Source organism: Corvus moneduloides, chromosome 6 (assembly GCF_009650955.1).
Source record: "Corvus moneduloides isolate bCorMon1 chromosome 6, bCorMon1.pri, whole genome shotgun sequence".
In the NCBI taxonomy this organism is placed as follows: domain Eukaryota; kingdom Metazoa; phylum Chordata; class Aves; order Passeriformes; family Corvidae; genus Corvus; species Corvus moneduloides.
The window spans coordinates 28,237,505-28,248,478 of NC_045481.1; positions in this window are offsets into that span (position 1 = coordinate 28,237,505).

Below are 10,974 nucleotides of genomic sequence, written 5' to 3' on the forward strand. Positions count from 1 at the left end.
TAAACAACTGAGTTACATTTCAAGCTGCACTTACTCATATATGATAGCAGTCACCTATGCCTGTTGCCTAAGAACTAGTTACTGCAAAGGCCTTTTCTGAGAACACTTCACCCATCCAACCCCTTCCCCTTAGGTTTCCTCTTTAAAAAGGTTGCAAATTCTTCAGAAAAAGATTTTGTAGGAGTCTCAATCTCACTTTTATGTGCAAAAAGTGTTGGAAAGTAAGGAAGCCTTGGCTTGAGTAACACTATCTAAAAACTATATCAAGAAAGAGGCCAGAGTGAAGAACCAGTGTTAGACATGCTGTGCTACGGCCTGTCTCTTGGGTCTTCAGAAATAGAGGGAGGAGAACTCCAGTATAGATCACTGACCATATGGGTATGAAAATTTGCTGAATATTTTCTCAATGTAGTCGTTGAAACACTTTGCATAGTGTCTGGTCTTGACATGCCTGTCTCATTGACTGCTGATTCTTGGCTGACAGAGGTAAATGAAACCATGAAGATGTTAGCTGGCCCAGTTTCTCATTACACCTATGAACACTGTGATTTACTCTGGGACGGTTAATAATCCTAATATTTTTGTGATCTGAGCTACTTTTAAAAGTAAGCTATATGTTATTCATTATTGCTATACCTTTGTTCATTCAACAGAAACTTCTTGCCTTTATTCTTAACTGTATTATCTTGATAATATCTCTAGCACATTCAAAATTAAATCTCAAGCTTCTTCTCTGGTGTTTGCATTATTATCTTTACCTCTTCATCCTTAATGGTATACTATGCCACTAGAAGTAGATGCCCAACAAATTCTCTCTTAATACCAAAGAACAAGCATAAGTCAAGAACATAGTCATTGAAGCAGAATATCTGTTCAATCCAGTCAGAGGGAGACAAAATATATTTTCATCCTTATCAAATTTTTCAAGTGAAAATCATGCAACTTTCAGAAACAGAATCAAACCCCAGATATTTGTCTCTGATTAGGAAACACATAATTAAATTATTTGGTTTTGATATTATTTCATTTTTTGTAACTATATGCTCATCAGTTTTTTGTATTTGTTTAATTTTACTGTTAACAGATTGTCTTACGGAAATCATTTAATATTAATGTCTTTCAGACTGGCTAAATGCCTCAAAAGCTTAGAGATCCACTGTAGGTATAGGCTCAAATAAAGGACTCTGGCAGTATCACAGGGCAGAGAATTTGTATGTTATATGGAAAATAAAAATCTTTTATTACCCAAGAAAATTCAGGTGGAATATTTCTGATTGTCTAAGGCTGAAATAGGAATGCATAAATAATACAATACAAAATTTTAAATTGAAACCTTCTGAAATGTTGATATTCCATCTTTTTGTTCTAATACTGAATTTTTTACATTTCCATTACTATAGGAATTCAGTAACAAGTTCTACAATTCACATATCTGTGAATGCAGGATTTGGGGCATATATTTCTAAATGCTTATGCAGGCTTTTTATGGTTATTGCTGGACAGGCCTCTTCATATTTTGATAATTTCTCACATATATCTTTCAGAATTGTAATAATTCTTTGCTATCTGTGCTAGTGTGTTATTATGCTCAGATGCATGCAAGGTTTCAACCCATCTCTACTACACCTCTGTAGATTCTACTCATAGATCTATTTACATTTGTGCCCTACTAGCCTTGCAAATTCTCCTAAGTGCCTTGTAAGTCTTCCCAGTACAAGTCCAAGTTAATTCTTCTCCTATGTCCTCATTCCATTTCCGCCGTCATCTCTGTCAGAGAGCAGATTCATGAACAGGAGCACCAGATTCATGTTACAAATTAAACACTACAGATTCTGCCACTTTCCTACAGGAGACTTCTGAATGATGCAATAGATCTTGGTGTTGGGAAGATTTTCTTTAATAATTTACATTGTTGTTTTACTTGATAGCCATTGATTAAATAACCCATTTGACCTCCATATAAAGTATTTCTGTCCCTGAATAACTATAACCAGTTACTAACTCCTTGATATTTCTTCTAGTTCAAGTGGTGCATTCTTTCTTGACAAAAAGGCAATCAATGTTATGGAAGGTGGTGAAAAGTGAAAAAGAGGGCTGTTCCCTACTGAAAAAGACAAGTTATTTTAAATTGGAAGGAAAACATAATTATAGATAATTACCAGAGACTACATTTCTCCATACATGCACTAATTAAATCACCTATTAGATGATTATATTTTTTTATAGATTTTTTTACTTTCTATTTGCCATTACATATGATAAATCAAATACACAATAAATGAAAAATGACAGCATCTATCAAAATTACCCTCAGAATCATTTAATTCTTGATAACCATGATAAGAAAATTCCCAGAGTATTGAGAGAGAAAAGTAAGTCTTTATCTACCTCCAGTCAACTGTGAATTTAACTTAATAAACACAGAACTTTTAGTTCCAAATATATTTTATTATTCTGTACTATGACCTTGCGTCTGATAGAAAACAGTTCATATCATTCCCATGTCATTCTAGATCATGTCCTAATAATTGCACAAAACATGTATGAAAGGGTAAAAATAGAGAAGAAAACAATATGTTTTTTACCTATCATATATAGGATCACTATTATTTATGTAAACAATGTAAAAGCCATAGAAACTGGATTTAGAGTGTATTCCATAGCAGACTAAATTAGCAAACCCACAGGGAACACAGCGTTGAACTTTTTACAGAATTTCATGGTTCGTACCCTGGGATGGAGGAAAGATAATGCCCCAAGAACTCCCTTCTCAATTTTTGCTAAATTCACTGGCATATAACGGCTAAACCGAAGTGTTCTAAACTATCAGTAGCCTCTTGAGATAAACATTCTCCTTACATATCAACATCCCATTACAAGTGCACATTTTTAGTTATCTCCTTTGAGATCCTTGGTGATCAGCTTATTGGTTTAAAACAATGGTACTTCTGCAGGCAACTTGGGAAAGAAAAATAATTAATTCTATCCATCTATCAACACTTTCTTCTTAAAACAACGCTTCTTAAAACAAAAAGAAATAACCACCTTCTCCTCTTCCTTCACGACCCTTCAAAACTTCCCTAATATTATAGATTGTTTTGACTGACTCTGCAAAACCGTCAGTGTCACTCTGATACTTTCTACCTTAAGTTCCTTTCTATGTGCTTATTGCAATAGTGTTTTTCAGGCTCAAGCTGGTTTTGGATTAAATCCCTAATTTCTCACTTCTGAAGTAGCAGTAATGATTTCTCCTATCTGGCTAATGACAATTTAGCACTGTCACCATGTGAGATATTGTATCCTTGTTGTCCTGTTTCTGCCAAAAATTTTATCATAATAAATGCAATAGTATAAGAGGCTTCTTTTTATGTTGGCGTACCTAACAGCTGTCTATTTTGATCATAGAACTGATTCTTCAAAGCCTCCAACTTTTTCACAAACAGAAATCTAGTTTTAATTTAAATGTTTGCAGAGAAACTTGCTACAAAATAAGTGAGAGTCCTGCTAAATCCCACATTTTAAATTTTTTGAGCATGAATTCCCTGGGGTTCCTAGATCTAGATTCTGAGTTACTTTGGATGTACACATACTGTAGCTTAGTGAAATCAGGAACATGCATACATATCACCTGGAGTTGGAGATTGAAAATTTTGCAGTTAAACTGCAAATATGCTTCTTCTGACCTTTCTCCTAAGAAATTTTTTCCTGTCTGCATAGTACTGAGTCCCAAAATTTGGGTCCAAACACCAGTCTGTACTGTGGTATAAATTTTAGCGCTCAAAAAAAGAATATTCAACAAGGTACCCCTGGGGTAGAAGGGATAAGGACGGACAATTCTGTGTCAGCTTGTACCAGCAACTCTTCTAGTTTGTTCTAACACCTGGAATTTAGCTGGCTGAGATTGTGGCAGCTCTACTTCCTGCCTTACTGAGCACTAGATAAAAGGAGCAGTGGCCTCCACTTAGCGGTGCCCCTGGCATAAGTGTAACACAGAGACCACACAATCAGTTTGTTTGTCTGAAAGTGATGAGGCAAAAGAATGGCAAAGAAGACATCCTGTCTGCATTAGTGGTGTGGAAGCCAAGAAAAAATCATTACAGCAAACAGAACTTTGTCTAGTTGTGGATTAACACTGGTAGTCACTGCTGGTAACAGCATCTGTAATGTCTCCTACTCCATAACTTCTTTCAGTCCTAATAATGTCAGTCATTTCTTTCACCAGAGAATTTCAAGCCCAGTATCAACCATGCCACCTTGTATTTCAACTCAACACATTCCTATTTCATCCCCAGCATAGACTAAAATCTCAGTATGACTTTAAGCTTTATTTTACACACAGCTATGTCTGTGTGTCAACCCAGTCCCAGAATACCATTATTGAATATCATCACAATTTGTTTCTCCAGATTCCTTCCATAAGGACTACACGAAGGGAAAAAAACCCCTCTCACTAGCAGGCATAATTAATTTTGTGTTTGTTTTTAAAATAATCAGCTAATTAGTGGTGTGACACAGTTCATTTGTGACTTTAAAAATATTTATGATTCTTTATGATTTGATTCTATGCTTTGGAGGAAAATAACTTCACAGTGTTTAGAGTGTAGAGCATTGCCAATTTTCTTAAAAATATTTGGACTGCTGGACTAAACCTGCCTTAATAACTGGCAGTCCATGATCCAGATCAATCTTAGGCACAGGAAGAGTCAAAGAATAGAGTTACCCTAGGAGCATCTTCCTCTTCTGGATATGCTTGGTAAGTTTGAACAACATAACACGTCTTTTGGGATTTCTCTATCTCCTTGCACCACTGCAGCAGTAAGTGATGGAGAAGAAACCCAATGTGGGCTGTGAAAATGAAACTTCAAATAAAGTCATCAAAGTGCAGGTGCTTTAGCGTTATTTCTAATATTACATAATACTTACCACCAAAACAATCCTCCCATATACACAAATCATAGCAACACTTAAAAATACATTAAAAAATAGACATCCTCTAACACTTTCCTTCTACAGAGATATTAGAAGTAATTAATCCAGCATGAATGGTGATATAAAGAAACTTAAATTTATGTCCTTATATAGCTACTCCTCGAAAAGTTGAATACCACTTTCAAATAAAATAAAATAAAATAAAATAAAATAAAATAAAATAATCCAAACCAAAAAACCCTACTGTCATTATAATACCTGCAGAGTGATACCACTAACAGACCTGGCTGTTTGTTTCTAAGGAAGAACAGCTGTGCAACAGACTGTCTGAACAGTTCCTATTACAGAATGCAACATGGATCACTGACACAAAGGAAGCACTACACCAGCTGGCTTTCTGTCTTAGAGCATTTCAATTCCTAGATGATTTACCTGTTCTCAGCCCTGTCACCTCAACACTTCCACTACCCAATTAAAAAATGATGTTGCTGGATTCTCTCCGCTATAAATTAGATATGTTTTTATTCAGATCAAACTGGTTACTTTTTTTTAAAATTTTGAAATACATGACTTATTTTTAAACTTATAAAAGCTGCTTGATTATTTATTTGTGGTCTATTTTGTTCTCTTGTAGAGTTTAGATATGAAAAATTCTTTTCAAATGTATTCATATGCAGTGATCTACATTTCCTAATCATAATCATGTCAGCAAAAGTGGAGCTGCTCTTAGGATAACATTTTAGTCTAGAAAATGATTTCCCTTTAAAATGGATTCAATGGACATGATATAAAAAGAAGATGCAAAATTACACACAACAGTTTGCATAATCAAAACAGATATGTTTTATATTCAGGCAAGATTTCTTTTTGCTACATTAAATGGAAGAAAATAGACCTTTTGGAATTCTGCAAGTGTGCTATGGCTGTAAATGCAGTAGCAGTGGAATTCCAGTAGGATTATGAAGAGGATGTACAGAACTTAAAAAAAGAAATCAACCAAGATAAAGAGGAACAATACGAAAGGATAAATGGATTTTTTTTAAACTAACAATAGTCCATTTATTTCAAATAGGAACTATATTTTCTACTTTGTAACTAAAGTTAAATTTATGAAAGCTTGAAATATGGAGGTGTATTCTTTTGTGTAGGAAATTTACTGGTCCTCTTTTAAATAAATGCAGTTCAAATGACATGTAATGAGTGTAGAGCTTCATTCAGTAAATAATACCCAAGGTATATTCATATCTACATTCAGAACAAAACTTGCACATGTTATGGAATAAGGTTTGAAGGGCTCTGCAGGTGTCTCATAGAGACGCTGTTGCTCTGGAGGAGACAGATTTCAAATTAACATTTCTCTTCCCTAATGAACAATAATCTTGATCTAACACATGAAAATAGCATGTCACAAATGGCTACAGAAAGTACTGGATTTTTTTCAAGGATGATATAAGGATAAGTTTGTGATAATCATATGAAGGTTATTGAATGAAAAATAAACCACTTAATATTTAATGGGTATAATTAATCAGTGTTAAAATGAGCCACAAAATTTTTTCTATCCCATAAAATTTTACAAGATTTCAGTTATTTTTCTTCTCATACTGTAGGAACAAATCAGAACTTTCTGTATGAGAAAGAAGAAAGGGAATAGCTGATAACCTTCATGTCAGGCAATCCAACTGTTATACAGAGGACCCAGGTTTAAGTTCCTTATCTACTATTCTCTCAGTGCTGGCCAGCCTGTAGAAATTTTAAGAGAAACTTTTTCTCTTAAAAAAATGTACTAGGATTCCAGTGAACATGGTAATTAATGGAGGCGGAAATGATGGCAGGGAAAGAAGAAAGTGGATGCTAAATCTTAGCAACCGAACATTGACCTTGTGACTGGAAAGAGACACAGTTCCTGAGAAACAAGTGTTCCTGACTGCCATGCATATTTTATGTATTCTTTTCAGTATTACAGTCAAAAATCCTACTCCCCTTGGATGAAAATGACTCTGACTTTCACTTCTCAGCAAAAGTAACCAGAACAACAGAGGAAATTTTGATTTAATAGGAACTTTTCCTCCTAAGTGACATCTTTTTATAGGTGGAAATTATTTCTGCCAGTGCACTCCTAAGTCAATTTTGCAGCATTGATTTAATAATGAGAAGTAGCACACTGTCTAGAAGTAAATGTTTAATGTATATATATCATCTATGCACAAATGCCTTCACTCATAAGTCATAGGTAAGAGTCATAATTAGAGGATAATCACAAAGGCTCAAAGAAGGCTGTATTAACACATCCTCCTTACCACAGATGAGAAGAACTGTTGCTCAGACCAGAAGGGGATCAAATATTTTAAATGCATGCAGGTTTTATTTATGAAGCCACCAAGAAAAACCAACTTATTTCTGTTTTTCACTAATTGCTTAAATATAAAATCTTTTTTTCATTTCTTCCAAATACCACTGATTAGGAATTTACGCAAGGTATCTGACCTCAATTGCAATGATTACTGTCTGCTCTACTGTGTTTACTGCATTTAAATTCATAGTGTTCTTGTGAGATAAAAAAGTGCATTTGTTCACACAAATGAAGAGCTAGTAGATTTTAAGATGAATGACAAAAATTCTAAAAATTATTTAGATGGCTTGAATCCTACTGATTTCAAGGAGCTGAAATTTATCTTTTGAGGGTGTGTGTCAGGAGTGATGGGCAGGATTCATCTCACTTAACTTTAAACTGTCTAAGCAATTTGTCAGTTCTCCCTCTACAAAAATGCAGGGCTACAAATCTCTAGAGTACAATTCATTCTTTCCCCATGCAGGATCAAAGCCAGATGAATGATTTATCCTTTGGAATAATTTTATTCTCTACTGATTACAGAAAATAACTAAATGGCTGGCATAAAATGTGCATTGAACATAGTCAAATGGAAGTGAAAAGAAACCTACCTTGTGCATACCAGAGTTTTAGGACACTAATGTCCACTCCAAATTAACAAGAGGCATCTTCAGTCAATGTAACTTGTTTCCACTGTAAAAAGTCATACTGGCAGGGAGACTGAGCTACAGAAGTGGAATGTACTTTTCCTCCCACTAGAAGTCAAATGAGGAGGAATTGTGATAATAAGACTTGTAAGATTTATGATTGTCTAGGTCTTACCTTGTGAGTTTAGCCACCTTGTGACTCACAGCTGTAGAGTTGAACTGCCCAAGCTGTGTTGGAGCAGCTTACACTCCTCTTTGTTTGCAGTGGGAGTTAATTTCTTAGATATGAATATTTCAAGTAATTGAAACCCTTTAATTCTCATGTTATTTTAAAATCTTTCCCTCAAGGTTTTTACCTCTGGACAACCATTAGCAGACATATGTAAAATAAGTACTTTTTGTTTCAGTCCTGTTTTAATGGCTGGGTGTTTGCAAAATTAAAAAGATATCATTACAGTAGGTAATGACTGTTGTAATTGCTTGTAGTCTCAACACAGATTTCTAATGGGAAAAATATGACTTACCCTCACTTGCCTCTAGCATACAATCATAACTGGATAGGGAAATAAGACATACATTGCAACAATTCAGTGAATAAATTGAGGACTTCTATTTCCATGCCTCACACACCTGACAGTCTGCTCCCTTAAAGAAACTTGAAAAAATAAAGACTAGTATGTTATTGGCAGTGACATCTACAGCTGACTAAAGGGCATGTGTAGATTCATAAAGAAAGGTTTTCTTTCTAACAAAAAAAAGAGATTTATATTTTTTTACAGTTGCACACTGTGATGTGACTGATTGGTTGTTGCAGAGCTAATAAAAAGATGACTACTTGCAGCTGATAGCATATCCTATTTCCATCTAATTTGATGGTTTTCTGCTGGGCTGATGGGAACCTAATCACAAAACATTGAAGAGTCAGCTATTTCAAAGCCTGGTTGCAATTTCTACTGTTTTCTGACTACTTAGCCTTACTTCTTAGAAATCTAACCTCTTACTACTTGTCATGAAGTTAGTCATTAAAGTGTACACTAACATCACATGTAAATTTCACTCTCTCCAACCAAACATATGAGAATAAATAGTATCTTTTTATGCCAGAGATAATTATAATTATTCTTTCTTGTTATTGTTGCCTAATTACTCTAGATAATGCACTATTAATAAACAAATGAGACAGTCTGTACCTTTGGGGACTTCCAAATACTGGCTAAAGGTAAAAAAATCAAAGAAAGTGAGGCCAGTTGCTGTGCAAGGGCAGAATTGTCACAGACCATTTCCATGAAGAATTTGTGTATTAAAACCTTATTTTTTAACCTATTAATACAGAACCTGTGACCGGGTTCTGCAAATCCATGGTAGTCACAATTTTCAAAGTCAATGTGGAAAACTAACTGTTGTTTGGAAATGCAGTAGTCCAAAAGTTTCTGGAGGCTAAATGTAGCCAGATATTCCTCATTTAATTGGAGGAATTGCACAAATACAACAGATATCAGAAGACCCTAATAGCTTCCTATACAATTGTTGTCAGAGAGTAGCGAGAACCTAACAAAAAAGCCAAATCAATGCTATTTTAATTATTCCTTCTATGACAACCAAATATGGACATAAGACTTAGTGCATAAATATTTCTAGATAATTTTTTTCTTCTGGACATAAAACTAGGCTGCACAACTTTCCATCAAGCCATAGGAATCATTAGGTCTATATGCAGTCTCAAGGTGCTAAAGCTGAGGATGTGATGGTGTTCCTGAGCTGGTCTCATATTAGTTGGGTGCTTTTTCACTTTCTCAGCTTAAGCTATCACTGACAAAGTGACTTTGTGACTTCACAGCCACTAAGATCTAGCACAGATTTTCTTTTCAGTTACACCAATATATATAGTAGAATATTCGTGTTATTCATATAATAATAATAATTCATAAGCTATTATACTTCAGCAGCCAACAAATATGAAGTTCAGAAAGTTAAGATAATTTGAATGAGCTCTTGTAAACCTTTCTTTCAAAACTAGTCACACACTGGAACCAGTTTAAAAGCATCAGACTCTTTTATTAAAGTTAAATCCATGAAAAATTACGTAAGACATTCATAGAAAATGTGTGGTTACCTTGAAACTACAAACACAAATAATATTTGTGTTAGTGGATAAGTGTTTTTTTCTTTTATATTAGTTATGTTGTTGTATTGTGTTTTTGTGGCAAGGTTTTGGTAGCAGGGGGCCTATGGGGGGGGGGTGGCTTCTGTGAGAAACTTCTAGAAGCTTTCTCTGTATTTAATAGAGCCAATGCTCCAAGACGGCCCTTATACTGGCCAAGGCTGAGCCCATCTGCCATGGTGCTAGTGCCTCTGGGATAACATAGTTAAGAAAGGGGGAAAAAAACAACACAACACCTGCATCAGTCAGAAAAGAGGAGTGAGAATATGTGAGAGGAACAATTCTGCAGGCAGAGGAGGAGGGGCATGAGGTGGTTCAGCTGCTGGAGCAGAGATTCCCCTGCAGCCTGCGGTGCAGACCATGGTGAGGCAGCTGTGCCCCTGCAGCCCATGGAGGACCACAGTGGAGCAGGAATTCACCTGCAGCCCCTGGAGGACTGTGTGTCAGAGCATGTGGATATGCTTGAAGGAGACTGTGACCCCACGGGAAGTCCAAGGTGGAGCAGGCTCCTGACAGGATCTGTGACCCCATGGAGAGAGGACCCCACACTGGAGCAGGGTTTCTGGCAGGACTTGTGACCCCATGGGGGACCCACACTGGACTAGCCTTTTCCTGAAAAACTGAACTACATGGAAGGGACTTACACTGGAGCAGTTCATGAACAACTGTAGTCTGTGGGAAGGACTCATATTGGAGAAGTTCATGGAGGATGGTGTTCCATGATAGGAACCCCATGCTGGAGCAGGAGCAGAGTGGGAGGAGTCCTCCCACTGAGGAAGAAGGAGCGGCAGAGGCAACACTTGATGAAGGACCACAACCCTCATTCCCTCTTCCTCTGCATTAATGGGCAGGAGGAGGTAGAGAAAATCAGGAGTGATGTTGTGCCCAGGAAGAAGGGAAGGGTA